Raw genomic sequence first — 18,014 nt, 5'->3', positions numbered from 1 at the left:
GGTCATGCCCTCACCTGCCTCTGCGCCCCTGGGTCTGCACAACACACCAGCCTCTTTCCTGGACAGCAGGGGAAACCTTTCTTGGTCCTTTGCATCCAGTCCAACCCAGCTCCTCAGTGCAGTCCCCAGGGACCCTCGGGGCTAACCTCCATCTTCCTTTGCATCTCTGGGTGGCATAACCTCCAGCTGCCTTAGACCAGCATCTTTCCTGGACCAGCTCCAGGGTGATCAAACCCCCAAATTCCTGAGGCCAAAATCTATCCTGGAGGGATCCATATCTTAGGAGGAAGCCTGAGAGCATCTGATCCTCATCTGATTTGGGCCTCTGTGGGAACTCCTGAAGACAAAAGCAATCTAGCAACTCCAATATAAAGTCAAAAGACAAAAATGGAAACTTAGAGGATGCCCCAAAAGTAAACCACAAAGACACATAAAGTTCACAAAAAGAAGAAGACCTAAACTTGAAGGCTTGAGTCTCACACAAGAAATAGAAACTTGAAAGAAATTCACATGTCAAAATCACAGAGAAAAAATAACAGAAAAAAAAAATAACATATCCTCACAAAACACCAATTGTCCAATAGAGGAGTACAATGAGAACCATGTAAAGATAAGGCAGGACATGGAACTCAAAAGAAAATTATAAACATGATAAAAGAATACAGTGAATTTAAAGAACACACAAAGAAAACAAAGAACTGAAGGAAGATAGGGATAAACTTCTCAATGAATTCAGAAAAGAATTAGAAATATTGAAGAATACTCAGGCTGAAGTCAAGAAGGAAGTGAAACACTCAGTAACCCAACTAGAAACTACAGGAGAAAGCCTCACCAATAGAATGAATGAAATGGAAAACAAAGTATCAAGACTGGAAGATAAAGTGGACGAACTAGAACACTCAAGCAAAGATTATGAAATATTTAAGAAATCACAAGAATGGAATAGTCAGGAATTGTGTGACACCATAAAAAGACCAACCAAATGTTCGAATCACATGCATACAGGAAGAAGAATCCCAAGATAATGGCATGGACCAGATCTTCATCAGACTTGTGGAAGAAATATGCCAAAATTAAAGAAAACATGCCCATACAAATACAGAAAGCATATAGAACACCAAACAGACAGGACCAGAAAAGAAACTCTCCATGGCACAACATGGTAAAAACACTAAATGTACAAAACAAAGAGACAATACTGAAAGCTGCAAAAGAGAAACAAGTCACTTATAAAGGAAAAGCCATTAGGATTACAGCTGACTTTTCATTGCAAACTATGAAAGCCAGGAGAGCCTGGACCAACGTATTCCAATTTTAAATGACCACAGATGACAACCCAGACTACTACAGCAAGCCAAAATGTCTATTATACTCGAAGGGGAAAGAAAAATATTCCATGATATAAATAGGCTGAAGGAATTCATATCCACAAAACCAGCCCTTTGGAGAGTTCTGGAAGCAATACAGAAAGCTGAAGAAAGGAACGACTATACCTAAGGGGTTGTGGAAAGAAATTCAATGAAGGTATAATGGTGGAAAAGTACAGCTACATCATGAAATGTAAACAGCAATAAAAATGACAGGATTCAATATTCATCTTTCATTAATAACTTTAAATATTAACAGAATGAACTCCCCAGTCAAAAGCACAAACTAGGTGAATGAGTTAAGAAACAAAACCCATTTTTTTGCTGTTTGCAAGAAACCCATCTCACTTTCAAGTACAGACACTATCTTAAAGTGAAAGGATGTAAAAATATTCCAAGAAAAATTGTATTAAGAAAAAAGCAGGTGTAGCAATTTTGATATCTGACAAAATAGACTTTAGACTAAAACTAATCAGAAGAGATAGAGGGTCACTACATTCTGATCGAAGGAACAATAAATCAAGAAGATATTACAATCATGAACATATATTTATCAAACTCTGGTGCACCCAATGTCATAAAAACAATACTACAGGACTTTAAGACCCAGATTAATACAAACTCATTAAGAGTAGGGGACTTCAATACCCCACTGTCTCCATTAGATAGTTCAACAGGACAGAAAGGTAACAGAGAGACATCTGAATTAAAAAATATTATATATCAAATGGACTTAACAGACATCTACTGAGTATTCCACCCAAGCAGCAAAGGACATACTTTCTACTGAGCACCCCACGGACCCTTCTCCAAAATCGACCATATACTGGGGCACAAAACAAACCTATACAAATACAAAAAGAATGAAATAATTCCATGCATTCTATCAGACCACAATGCAACAAAGCTTACAATGAACACCGGTAGAAGCCCTAATCACCACATAAACACATGGAGATTAAACAACACACTCCTGAATGTGTCCTGATGAATGGGTCAAAAGATAAATTAAGAAAGGAATAAAAGTATTCCTGGAACTAAATGAAAAGGACAAAACAACACAACAAAACCTCTTGGACATGCTGAAAGTGGTCCTTAGAAGGAAGTTTATAGATCTAAGTCCCTACATAAAAATATCGGAAAGAACACAAATAAATGACTTAACTTTGTAATTCAACAAACTTAAAAAGCAACAGCAAATGAAACCCAAACCCAGCACACAAGAAGGAATAACAAATCAGGGCAGAAATTAACAAAGTTGAAACAAAGAAAACAATACAAAGAATCATCAAATTCAAGAGCTGATTCTTTGAAGATAGACAAGATTGACAGACCACTAGACCAGTTAACCACAAGAAAGAAAGAGCACCTCCAAATCAACAAAATCAGAGATGAAAGGGGAAACATCACAACAGACACCAGAAAGATACAGAACATAATAAGGGAACACTTTAAAACCTATATGCTACTAAATTTGAAAACCTAAAAGAAATGGATGCATATCTAAAGGCATGGGAACCACCAAAACTAAACCAAGAAGAGATTAACAGCTTAAACAGACCCATAACACAAAAAGAAATTGAAGCAATAATACAAAACCTCCTGACTAAAAAAAGCCCAGGAACAAATGGATTTACAGGAGAATCGTATCAGGCATTTAAAAAAAGATCTACAGCAAATACTACTTAATTTATTCACAAAGACAGAAATGGAGGGAGAACTTCCAAATTCCTTCTACGAAGCCAGCATCACTCTAATACCAAAGCCAGGAAAAGATACAACCAAAAAAGAAAACTATAGTCCCCATAACCTTAATGAACATTTATGCAAAAATTCTCAAAAAGATACTTACAAGCTGCGTACAGACACACATCAGTAAGATCATCCACAATGATCAAGTTGGCTTTATCCCAGAGATGCAGGCATGGTTCAATATATGTAAGTCAGTAACATCATAAATCATATAAATGGGCTCAAAGACAAGAACCACATAGTCATCTCAATAGATGTAGAGAAGGCCTTTGACGAAATTCAACATGCATTTATGGTCATAGTCCTAGAGAGAAATGGACCAGAAGGAACATACCTCAACATAATTAAAGCCATATATAACAAACCCACAGCCAACATCATTCTAAATGGAGAAAAACTGGAAGCATTCTCATTGAAATCAGGAACCAGACAAGGCTGTCCACTATCTACACTTTAACATAGTGGTTGAAACTCTTGCAAGAGCAATGAGACAAGAGCAGGAAAGTAAAGGAGTAATAATTGGAAAAGAAGAGATCAAATTACCCCTTTTTGCAGATGATATGATATATATAAGAGATGCCAAAAAATCCACCAGTAAACTCCTAGAAATTATGAACAAGTTCAGTAAAGTGGTAGGTTACAAAATTAACCTACAAAAGTCTGTAGCCTTTCTATATACCAATGACACTCAATCAGAGAAAGAGCACATGGAAACACTCACCTTTAGAATAGCTGCAAAAAAAATAAAATATCTCAAAATAAACCTGACTGAAGACATTAAAGAGCTCTACAATGAAAATTTTAAATCTTTAAAGAAAGAGATTGAGGAAGACATCAGAAGACAGAAGGACCTCCCATGCTCATTGATTGGAAGAATTAATATTGTGAAAATGACCATCCAGTAAAAGTCATTTATAGATTCAATGAAATGCCATTTAAAATCCCTATGACATTTTTCACAGAATTGGAAAAAAACATCCTAAGATTCATATGGAAGCACAAAAGACCTCGGTTAGTCAAAACAACCCTGAGCACTAAGACCAATGTTGGGGGGTATACCAGATTTCTGGCTGTATGACAGAGCTATAGTCATAAAAACAACATGGTACTTGCACAAAACTAGACCCATAGGTCAGTGGGATAAAACTGAAGAACCAAATATGAGTAAATACAATTTCAGCCACCAGGTATTTGACAAAGTGGCCAAGAACATTCACTACAGGAAAGACAGCATGTTCAGCAAATGGTGCTGGAAAAACTGGGTCTCCACCTGTAGAAGAATGAAACTAAATCCCTGTCTTTCACCCTGCAAAAAAATCAATTCCAAATGGATAAAATACCTCAATATAAAGTCTGACACTCTGAAATTGTTAGAAGAAAACATTGGGAAAAACCTACAAGATATAGGTATAGGAAATGATTTTCTAACCTGGACATCAATTGCTTAGGAAACAAGGGCAAGAATTAACAAATTGGACCTCCCTAAACTAAAAAAAACTTCTGTACATCAAAGGAGGCAACCAGGGATGCGAACAGAAAACCCACAGAATGGGACAAAATCGTGACCAGTGACACATTCGACAGAAGTTTAATATCCAAAATATATAACAAATTCAAAAAACAGAATCAAGACAAGAAGTAACCCATTTAAAAGATGGGAGAAGGAGCTGAACAGAGAGTTCACAAAAGAAGAAGTAAAGGTGGCTATGAAACATCTTAAATGATGTTCAATGTTATTAATAATTAGGGAAATGCAAATTAAAACCACTTTAAGATTTCATCTTACCCCAGTCAGATTGGCTGAGATCAAGAGAACAAATGATACCAAATCTTGGAGAGGATGTGGGGAAAGGGGAACACTCATCCACTGCTGGTGGGGCTGCAAACTTGTTCAACCCCTATGGAAAACAATGTGAAGAACCTTAAAAAACTCCAAATGAACCTACCATTTGACTCAGTGATACCACTCCTTGGCATATACCCAAAGAACTCATCCTATTGCAGAGACACTTGTACATCCATGTTTGTTTCTATTCTTTTCACAATAGCTAAGAGATAGAAGCAACCTAAGTGTCCCTCAGTTGACAAGTGGATAATGAATATATGGTTCATGTATATGATGGAGTTTTACTCAGCAGTAAAGAATGATGAAATCATGCAATTTGCAGGTAAATGGATGGAACTAGAAACTGTTATACTAAGTAAAGTAACAAAAGTTCAGAAAAAAAATTGACATATTTTTTTCCCTCATATGTGGATTTTAGAACCAAACCCTGATAAGTGAGTATGTATCCAGACATAAATACAGGAAGCAGGACAATGGAAAGGAACCAGGGAAGTAAAGGAAAAGAAAGAACCTGAAAGGGAAGACCAATAGGAAACAGGCATTAATAAGGGAGATAGACACAAAAATTGGGATAGTTTAATGCAGGGGGAAGGGAAGAATTTACAAGGAACCTAGGGGATAAGGGGAAAAAAGGAGCTCAAGAGACGTAGGAGTGTAGGAGAGGAGAATTATTAAGGGACGAAGGGGGGAAATGGGGGCACCTTAAGTGGGATAACCATGATGGAGGGGTGAGACAATGCGAGAGATAAATAATGCCTAGCTAGTTTTGAAAACAACAGGGAACCATATTACTCCAACAACCTACTGACACATTATACATAGCAGATCAAGAAATATATGTCTAGGTAAGGTTTATCTGAGAACAATTAATCTTTGCAATTTATGTACATTACACACAGTAATTAAAACTACCAAACTGGTGGAACTAACCTTCTTGGATGTTTAACAGACATACTTTGAGATCTATACTTATTTGGTCAAAGGGACCTAAAGAACCGTTTTTGCTACTTGCCCTCCTATGTCGACTAGTTCCAGGGGACTATGAGCGTCTCTCAAAATGTCCTGTAATTATGATAGGTCACCTGTCCTCTTGATCAAGGAAGCCAAGGAGACCCCACCAGACGGACTTGAACCAATGTCCAGTCTACAAAGAGGAGGGTCAACACAGAGGAATCACTTCCTCCATGCTTCCAAGCAAAGCCAACCATGGTCAAGCAGGACCTTTGACTTATCTTCATATAGGCAGAACTGGTAAAAGAAAGGAGCCAGGGGCTCCACCTAAGCCCATGAGCCCCAAAGGAGCAGATCCTTAAATGAGGCAGGGAGGCTATGGGAGGGTGCCATCCAGGAAGTGGGTGTATAGTTGAATAAGATAGTTTGGATGTGCTGTGTGATACACACACACACACACACACACACACACACAAAATATCAACAAATTTAAAAATAAATTGGCTTATCTGGACCAGCTGTATGGCCTTAAACACCCAAAAGGAAAGTATAACCAAAGATTAAAGGGGTTAATATAATTTCTTAAGAGTCTATATGCATAGCTAAAGGCTACCTAACAAGCAACAATGCCAAATAGGAGATACTTTCTTTTGAGTTGTTGCTTAGGGTGGCCAAAGGGACTCCCAGATAGTAACCCAGCATAGAAATGGGAAAATGAACATCAGACCCCAATCTCATCTAAAGGAGTATTGACAACTGATTGTTCCTAGAGGAGGAACAGCTGACCCTCCTAAAACAAAGACCTCTAGATAGGCTGACTAGATTCACCAGAAGGGCTAGTAGTGGGGAATGGCTCGGGGTGTCAACAACAAAGCAGACAGTAGCAGGGATATCAGAGTATAAGGGCTCTAGTCGGGGCAGGGAGGCTATGGGAGGGTGCCATCCAGGAAGTGGGTGTATAGTTGAATAAGATAGTTTGGATGTTATGTGTGATACACACACACACACACACACGCACACAAAATATCAACAAATTTTAAAAATGTATTATATTTGAGGAGGAAGCATAGAAATTTACGTCATGCTAATTAGTAGAGGTAATAAACATTACCACTGAACTCTACCCGATGACTTTATAGACATACATACGTTGGTGCCAAGGGTCCAAGTGCAAACGTTTATGACTAGTAATAATCAGACATACAGATTAGAGATGCAAGTGCTTACATCTCAGTGTTAGCAGCAAAAAAATGAGTGTTTCTGCAAAAAACAATATATTCTAAAAATGAAATAGAGATCTTTTTTAAAGGTTAAAAACTCATTCAATTTTCTATCTTACAATGTTTATACTGAGTTCAATATTGTATAACTGTGTTAACTCAACTGTGAACCTAGAAACTTGCAGCCACTTGTGAAAGAGATGTACTCTTGCTCTGGAGTGTGTTACTGAATATGTTAAATCTGTAGTGAAATGGTTCTTCTAATCATGTAGTTATTAAAATTTTTTTAAAAAATGATAAAAAATAAAGTAAAATTGACCTAGCATTGAACATTAAATAAAAATAATAATATTGAAGGAAAAAATGAGCTGTCGAATAATTCCCTGAAAGAATATTTGTTTAGTAAAATTTTTAGCAGCTCATAAACACATGCATAATCATGTGGCTATAATAGCTGATAGAATAAAAATAATACATGATTCATACTAAGCCTTTATGAGGCATGAAAGCTTTGTATATTTAGGAATGTTTTCCATTATTGTTATGTGGCCAAATGAATATTAAATTAACCTTGCCTTGTAAGTCAGTTATTTCATGTACTATTCATTTTTTAAATTCTCCCATGGAATTTTTAGTTCCTATTTTAAATAACATTGGTTCCAGCTCTTGTTTATTACCTTGGTCCTGAGCAGAGTTTTTCTTCCCGCATTGTTTTAAAAATATCCTCAATGGGTCAGTCTTATGCACTGCTGCTGGGAAAAGCACATGTCCTGGTTTTGCAGGGCCCTAGGAGACTACCTTGGGACTTTTCTCTTTATGCAATATAAAGACAGAGTCATGAATGGAAAATCTCAGTCTTTTCTGTTTTGATTATTGATGTTAGAAATTTTGATGGTGACTTGTGTGGTCTGTGGTAGCCATCCAAGTATTCTGTAGGAACCAAAATAATCAGACTAGTGATGACTTAGGATGTGAACAGAGTATAGCTGAAGAAGTAATGAAAAAATGTCATTCACAATTTCATTACAAAAGATAGGTGGTCTGTTCCTAAGGACTGGTGTAATCTTTATAGCATCTAAATTATCTTATCACTCTCATATTTTTATAGCATTATTTAAAATTTTATCCTATATCTATAGTAATTTAAACACCAAGTCTTTTCATGAAGTAATAGTTATGGATTATGACATTATTGAACATTTTCTTTTATTCCGACTAATTTTTCATGCCCTCAGCATTTTATTTATCTCTGTAGGTATAATAGTAATATTTTCCTTAAATTATATTCCTCTGGTTCCTATTTTATAACTTAGTATTTCATAACATGTTTTGGAGTGTGTAATTACTTATCTTTTTTCTTTTCGTATAATTCTTACCCAACAGGAATCTACTTGTTCCTTTAATAGTTTGTAGGTTTCTCTTGCAAAACTGTTTTATCAATATTTTAGTGATATAACCAGAAGCTTTTATAAACCTTAATTGGTTGTCATTAGTAATTTAAAGTCTGTTTGATTTTATGGGTTTTGCATCCTCATTTGAGGCAATTTTACCAATAAATTTAGAAAAAAAATTTCATCTAATATTTTGATTTACTGAGAAAAGTTTGTCACAATGTTTCCTTATTTTTTAAGGGCTGGCATTATACCTCAATGTTAGAGTACTTTATTATTCTTTTATAAAGAAACTATCATTCACACAGCTTATACCAGGAAATTTGCTATTTGTTTTGTTTTGCTTTGTATTTTTTTTATTTGTTTTGCTTTTGACTTTTGAGACAGGGTCTACTTGTAGCCACAACTAGCCTTGAACTGCTTATGTACCCAGAGTGGTCTCGATCTTACAGAGATCTGCCTGCCTCTGCCTTTGCAGTATTGGGATTAATGGTATCTACCACCATGCTCGACACTCAGTATTAAAGGGAAAAATAAAATGACCAATATATTTTAAGTATTTTTAATTTCTTCCTTCATTTAATCTCCTGTTTGATTTTTACTTGGCAGATTATTTTAAAGTAAATCTTGAGCATCATGTACTTGAAATTATTGAGGTATATAATGAGTCAATAATGTCAATATTTTGATCTCCCTTAAAACTACCATGTCATTAACAACCCACTTTAAATCTAAAGTGTTCTCATGGTCCGAATAATTGATTTATCTTGCTTCATCGAAGTCAGCATGAAAAGTTCTCACATTGTATCTTTATATTTATTATTCTTAGAAATGCAGTAATAATTTTCAAATTGTATATCATAAAAGTCAAAAGGAAAAATTAAATCACTTTCTATACATATAAAGCAATTTGATTATTGTGTTTCTTGTTAAATTGTATGACTTACAGGTTGGATTTACAGAGAGTTCAATTTTTTCCCATCCCAGCAGCTATGTGCATGGATCTCTAGCACCATACCCACAGTGATAGTCCATTCACTACTTAATTCCAGTTACAAAAATTTCACCTCTAAAGCAGTCAAATTTTCGGTCTTTAGAACATTTGTTCTCATACTGCAAGGAAATATTTCCACATAAGCTGTGCTTTTAGCATCATCTTACTTTAGAATATATGCTGATCTTATATAAAATGTTGTATGAACTATAGTAAGAGATTTTGTTTTTACAACATTTTAGGTTATAGAAAATACAGTAAAACATACAGATAATTTTCATATATCACTTTACTGTCCTAAGTATTGGTCCAAAATATTTGTTGAGTTTGAAGAACAAATGTTGGAGCATTGCTGTAAAAGGTCAGAGTTTAACTTACGTCTGTTCACTCCATTTTATATTCTGATTTTGACAGTTTCATAATGACATATACCCAGCAACACATAATTACATTGCTGCTTTAAAATACACTTGTTTTGGATTGGAGAGATGGCCCTACTCCTCCAGAGTATGCGAGTTTGGGTCCCAGTATCCATTTTCAATGACTCACAGCTGCCTGTAACTCTGGCTTTAAAGGATGTGAGACATTCTTCTATCCCCCATTGGAGCCTGCACATATGTAGAATACACACACACACACACACACACACACAGAAACACACATGTATTTTTAAAATGGTTTCACAGGGTTTCACCTGCATGTATTTACACTGCACAGATGTAGAATACACACACACACACACACACACACACACACACAAACACACATGTATTTTTAAAATGGTTTCACAGGGTTTCACCTGCATGTATTTACATATTTTCTTTTCTCCACCTGATGCTTTTATCAGACATAACCTGTTTTTCCTTTGTCTGTCTAGTTTTGTCTTGTCTAAAATATCTTACTCTTCCATTTTGTCATATAGCTTATTTATGTTAAGGTTAACTTCTTTTGGTTAGATCAATAATAATTTTATGTCCTTTTGTGAATTAATACTTCATTTCCCTTTATTCTGGAATATCCTATTATATGTGTGTACTACAGTTCAGTTATCCAGTAACATAATGAAAAACATTTTTATTACTTCCAAGTTTTAATAATCATGAACAAAGTAGTTATAAGCATTTGTGTTCATGTTTTGGCAGGGTTATAGTTTTTCCATCTAATTGAGTAAACGGTATTGGATTGTTAGATAAGTTTGCCATATAAAGTAGGTGAATTTCTTTATGTTTCCACCAGCAATGAATGTTTCTTCAACTTTACATCCTTATCAATGTTTTACATTGTTTCAGTTTTTGCAGTGTTTCAGATTTTGGCATTCCAATACCTGAGTAATGCTGCTCCATTATTATTTTATTTTGGGTATCTTTGATAGTATATGATAAGGAATGTATTCTCTAATTTTCCATCTATAATTTTTTTTGATAGTGTAACTTTTTTCTATTTTGTATTTAAGTTAACATTTTGTTGTTGAGTTTTGAGAGATTTTTGAGTATTTTATAGACTAGAAGACCATCTAGTGCATATTTTCTGAAGTTTTTTCTACTATAATGCTTGAGGCTGTGTCCTCTCAAAAATGTCTTTAAAAACACTTGTTTTCTTATAATTTATGAATGACAAGTTTGTGGTCAAAACAAAATCATTATACTGAACTACTGACATCTAGTTTATCTCCAGTGCTGGCTTAGATAGTGCTATAGTTTTTCATTTTGCACTTAGTTCTGTGAACCAATTTTATTATTTTAATGTAAAGCATAAGGTTTGTGATTAAATTTATACATTATCTTGTGTAAGTGTACTTGTTCTTACTGAAATTCTAATTTTTCTACCACACATGAAGTGTAAAATCAGTTTCTATGTATGGCTGTATTTTCTTACATTTACTATGGCAAGTTTTCAACCCTTGAAATAAGTTTACTATAAGACTCCAAGTACAGGGGCTGGAAAGATGGCTCAGTGGCTAAGAGCACTGACTCCTCTTTAAGAGGACCTGAGTTCAATTCCCAGCACCCACATGACAGCTAATACCATTCTCTCTAATTTCAGGGGGTCTTATGCCTTCTTCTGTCCTCCTTGGGATTTGGGTATTTCATGACATGGGTACACTTATGTACATTCAGGCAACACACTTGTACACATTGTTTTAGTAAGTTTTCAATTGCTGTGATAGTAACACTAATCAAAACCAATTTGGAGAGGAGAGAGTTTATTTGATTTACAGCACAGTCTATCATCAAGGGAAGCCAAGGCAGGAACTCAGGGCAGGAACTTGGAGCATAGACCATGGAGGAATGCTGCTTACTGGTTTGTTCTTCTGGCCTTTGCTCAGCCTGCTTTCTTATACAATTCCGAACTACCTGCCCAAGAGTGGTAGCACCAACAGTGAACTGGGTCCTCCCACATTACTCAACAATCAATAAAATGCCTTGCAGGCAGGTCAAATCAATGGTGAATATTCTTCAACTGAGGTTCCCTCTTACCAGCACAATTGACTCCTGGTCAACGTGACACATGAAAATACTGCTATTAAACCACAAACTTTCCATTTCTTTTCCCCAAGTTGTAATGTTAATATCAATATTACAATGTAAAATAATACAATTTTCAAAGTCCCACAGTCCTTAACAATTTGAAATACTTTAAATGTCTGTCTCTTTTAAAAGTATTTTAACTGCAGTCTCCTGCAAAATCCAAATCAAGTTAGGTACTATCTTTTTTCAAAAGGGAAGAACTGGTCATATTTAAGAAAAACCAAAGCCCAGTAAATTAACTCAAGGCAGGATATCTGGGATTCACTCGTCTAAGATCCAAAGGGCTTGGGCAGCTCCACTTCTCTGACTCTACCATGCACAGCACACACAGCTTGTCTTATAGGCTGAGGTCGGCTCCACGCCACACCTGCCACTGCCACTGCCCTTGATTGTAATCCCATAGTTCTGCCATTTCCAATATGCTGGGCTCTCTACTGAAACTGAGGCTGCACCTTCACCAATGGGTTCTTCCTGCCTCTCAGGGTGCAAAGCCTCAGATTCTTTCCAAGTCCCCTTAGATACTGGCATTCTTAACTACAACTGAGGCTGCTCTTTTACCAATGGCCTCACAGGGTGCCAAGCCTTAACTGCTCTCTGTGACCCTTCATGCCTTCAAATCAGTACTGGTGTAGGAGTCTCTTAAACACTACCAAGTTCTGCTTCCAGTTTAAAATGGAACCTCAGGCCTGCTCTGGACCACAACTTCTATGTGCTGACCCTGCAGAAATACTTTGCGGAAGATATCTCCTCCATGTTGGCCTTTTGCTGCTCATATTTGATTTTTCATGCCCTCTCGACTAACACAGATTTTCCCTGTAAAGCACAAAAGGTTTCACACCCAAAAAATTTTAATTCATAACATGTCACACAAACAATCCTGATAGATTCTTTGTTTCCCTTAAAGAAGTAACAAGCCAGACCTCCACCATGCACATTCGCCTTCAGCATAACTGTTCCAAGCTACAGCAATAGCTCACTAAGCTCTGGGCATTCAGTGGATTTTCCAACCCAAGGTTTCAGGTACTTCCATAATCTTCCCAGACACAAAGGGTGAGGTCCATCACAGCAATATCACACTTTCAGGGAAAAATTTTTGTCTTAGCTTTCAATTGATGTGATTAAAAAAATAATCCAAACTACTGATCAAAACAAATTTGGGGAAAAAAGACTTTATTTGGCTTATAGCACAGTTCATCATCAAGGGAAGCCAAGGTAGAAGAAACTCAGTGCAGGGACCTGGAGCACAGAATGTGGAGGAATGAAGCTTGCTAGCCTGCTCCTCTGGTCTGTGATCAGCCTGTTTTCTTGCACAATACAGGAGCACCCACTCAGGTTCCTTCCCATGATGAGATGGGCCCTCCCACATCACTCAGCAATCAAGAAAATTTCCCATAGATATGGCCACAGGCCAATCTAATGGAGTAAATTCTTCAATTGAAGTTACCTCTAGTCAGGAGTGTCAAGTTGACCAAGGTTATACATACACACACACACACACACACACACACACACACACACATATATATATATATATATGTATATATAGTATGTATGTATATATATTGTTATGTATATATACATCAAAATAAAGAAAAGGAAGTATATGAACATAAGGTAGATAAAATATTCCTGTGATTGAGGGAAGACCACTGATGAATTCATAACAGATAGTTCATATACTGAAACATTTAGGGAGATTGGGAATTTAATTTAGCAGGAACACAGGACACAGAATATTATGTATTTCAACTGTTCACCATATGCCACTATATTTCCCGTGAATTTCAAGATTAACTTTAACGTGAAAGATGTAATGAATAGATGATAATGGTGAGCAAAACCATAGTCAGCATTGTAAGCATTTTACCACTTGCAAAGGTGTTGCCTTTGTAACAATGAAAATATACCATACTAGGAGAGTATACTAACTTTTTTGTTTGCTTTTTCAGACACGGTTTTACTGTGCCATAGTTGGCTTGGAACTTGTTATATAGACCAGGCTGGCCTTGATCACACAGAAATCTACCTGCCCCTGCCTCCTGAGTGCCCCAGTGCTGCGATTAAAGGCATACAACCGCAACACCCAGCTGAATATTCCGATTTTTAAAAACTATCTCTGCTACATTCATTAAATACTGTGCAAAAGCAAATATATCCATGCTTCTCTAGCAGTAATAATATCTTAAAATCCGTTGGGTCCACTTTTTGTATTCAGTAATTTTAGGATCATTTCCTTTTATGTGACGCTAGTATACAGTTTGGCAAATCTCAAACCTGACCTTCAGTAGTTGAGGAATTTTCTAAATTCCTACTTTTAATATTTTATTTATTACTTTTATTTTCAAGTATGAGTGTATTGCCTGCATTATGTAAGTACACTCATAGTTGGCACTGGTGGCAACTGTCAGAAGAGGGTGTTGGATACCATGGAACTGGATTACAGATGGTTATTAGCCAACATGTGGGTGCTGAGAATCAAACCTGGGTCCTGTGCAAGTGCAGCCAATTCTCTTAATCACTGATTCACCTCTCTAGTCCCTATTTTTAAATATTTTTAAAAATAGTTTTTTGATGGGAACTGGAGAGAAGGCTCAACAGTTAGGAGCTGGCTGCTCTTCCTGAGGACCTGGGTTCGGTTCAAAGCACTCACATGGTGGCTAACAACCATACATAACTACGTTTCCAGGGAATCCCACATCCTCTTCTGACCTCCACAGGCATTGCATGACATGGGTGCACTTATATACATGAAAGCAATACATTCATACATATAAAATAAAAAAATAATAAATACAAATATATATACACACACACACACACACACACACACACACACATTTTTGGTCTTTTTGAGACAGGGTCTCCCTGTAGCCCCAGCTGGCCTGGAACTAACTACGTAGACCAGGCTGGCTGCGAACTCACAAAAATCTGCCTGCCTCTGCCTCCCAAGTGCTGGGATTACAGGTGTGTACCACAACATCTGGCCAAAAAATATTTTTATATATGTATGTGTCTGTGTTTGTGTACATAAATATATGCACATGCATGCATGTAGTACTCATGGAGGCCAGAAGAGGAAATGCATCCCATGGGAATGGAGTTACAAGTGGTTGTGAGCCATCTCACATGGTTGTCAGAAATTGAACTCAGGTCCTCTGTAAGAGATGCAAGTACTGTTAACTGCTGAGCCATCTATGTAGCCCTAAAATTTCTATTTATTAAATAAAATAAAAGCTTATAAAATTTAAAATATTCTATTATTTCATGTTTTCTATAGCTTTAACTATATGTTCATTCACAGCCTTCAGCAATATAAATAAAAATTATCTTTCACATCATATGGCATTTTTCATATATCTTCTTATATAAATAATGTAACACGGTTGTGTGACAAAGACTTGTAAAAAAATGAAAACAGAATTTTAAACTTTCTCCTGGTGACAGATAACATCGAATATTTAGAATAAAACACCAACATCATAACATGTACCCTAAAGTTACAGTACATGGTTGCTGCATGCTGTGAAGCAGAAATACTAAGAAACAAAGTGATGAAAGCTTGAATCTTTGGTTTAGCTGAGAAATGCTCTTTGCACTTTATCACTTTCACTGTTCTAATCTTAGAAAATTATAAAACCTTGTACATTTACGAGGCATTTGGGGGTCAAGTAATAGCAATAAGAAAAAAAGATACTACCAAAATCCTTAAAAATATAGATTTTAAATTTTTGCAAAATTCACAACTGTAAACATAGACAAATACACATGACTAGTGAGGTCATAGATCCTAGAGAAAAACCTACTTTTGTCAAACCCTAGACTAAAATACTCTATTTTCTTTTCTCTCTTAATCCATAAGAATTGATCATTAAAATATAGAAAAATAACATCTATTATTGTATTTTCACAAGAAAATTGCATGATAAAATAATTCAAGTTATTTAACTTTTTCTCCCAGACTAAAGGGATATTCACGGATGACTTTGTTAATCACAACAAAATTAAAAGTTCAGAGAAATGTGAGAGTGAAATATAGTCTTTAGTATAGCAATGGTTACTACTGAATATCCTTTCACAGAAATCTTTTCAACGAATATTTTAGTAATTGTTCTTCACAATATAACATAAATATTTACAATTTAATCATTTTCACTGTCATTTGCAAGTTCAATATCAATTATTCATAATTTTATTCATCTTTAGGTGTTTATGTTCTATGTATACATATATAGAATTTATATACATGCACATACATATATACATGAGTGTAGGCATATCTGTTATATAATATGTGTAATTACAATAATGTAATTATTCAAAGTTTAAAGTGGGACTTATACATTAAGATATGTAGAGTCATTGTAAGATACGATTACAGATTCTCACTTAGATAACCAAAATAACTTCCATGAGCATTCCAAGTAAGCAATTATATTGCAAATATTGATGTAAAAAATCATACTATAAAATAGGAGCATTAAACAATAATATTGTGATATTTTGTAATGAAGACTTAAATTATATTCTGAACTTACCAGTATACATCATATTATGGTAACTGCATAATTATTCACATATGTTCTTGTGATTCTATCTATGATATTGTCTCTATTATGAGTTAACATTCCAAAAGAAGAGATAAGTGATAATGTGATAATCCTACAAATATTAGTATATATCAAGAAAATATATTTTAATATTCTACAGAATTTACCAGAAACATGAATACATTTCAAATGTTAAATTTTATTTGATCACATTCACTTTTCTAACATAAAAATTTAATATTAATGGTATGCTAAGTTTAAACTTTGAACTGTGTTAGAGGATATACAAACTGAACATGTAGCAATACTAAATCAGACATAAACATCAATCTTCAGAAAGGGGAAAATATCCCAGATGAATAAGATTTAATATAGGCTAAGTTGATTAGTTTAATTAATTCATTTTAATAACTTAAATCCGGATGAATGCTGCTGAGGCTGTAGATGTGTTAGTCATGTGACCAGAGAGTAGGCGTTGGGAAAATATTCATATAAGTAATATTTAATATATATTACTTTATTAGTCAATCTATTCTTGATATTATTGGTCTCTATTAAATTATGGTTGATGTTTCTATACAAATAAAAGGTAATTCATTTATTTTTTCCAACACTACAGACTAGTTCACTAAAACATAAAACTCTCTGAGGAAAGAAAAGCAGTTATACTAAAAAATGGCTGTGCTCTAATTTTGAACATTGATTCATCATTTATGCTCTTATTTTCCCATCACTTTAGCTTTTCTTTTAGGAACATGCCCTCTTAGCATATAAACATGATCAGGTCTGTTCATAAGATACTCAGCCTGGTCCCTCTTGATCAATGTATACTTAACTACTCTGCATCCTATGAATATTCAAGTCATTTTAACACCAGGCTATGCACACTATAATTATCACCATATCAGTGGTAGTGAAGCAAATTTGTTTGGAAACACTGCTGACAATAACTAGCAAAATTGAACCTGTCTCATCACCTAAAGGCTTCTTTCCATTGCTGTACAGAAGTATAAGTTCATGTAACACCACTTCTACTTGTCCAAAGCATAAGGTTGTTACTGTGCTTTTGGAATTACTTTCAGAAACTCCTTGCCTATCCCAATCTATTGAAGTGTTTTAACTGTTTTCCTTCAGTACTTTAAAAGTTTCAGGTTTTACAATATTGTTTAAATTACCAAGAAGAAAACCGATTAAAAAATCAATGCATGGGAACTAGAGAGATTGATTAGTGGTTAAGAGTCGGGTTGCTCTTGCAGAAGACCCAGTTTCCATTCCCAACACCCACATGGCGGCTAACCATCTGTAATTCCAGAGAAATCTGACACTATCTTCTGACATCTGTGAGCATTGCATGATATGGCTGCATATGACATACATGCAGGCAATACACTCATACAAATAACATAAAAATAATAAAT

This window comes from Nannospalax galili, unplaced genomic scaffold, assembly GCF_000622305.1.
Source record: "Nannospalax galili isolate Female #2095 unplaced genomic scaffold, S.galili_v1.0 scaffold654, whole genome shotgun sequence".
NCBI lineage: Eukaryota > Metazoa > Chordata > Mammalia > Rodentia > Spalacidae > Nannospalax > Nannospalax galili.
This window is presented reverse-complemented; position numbering follows the sequence as displayed.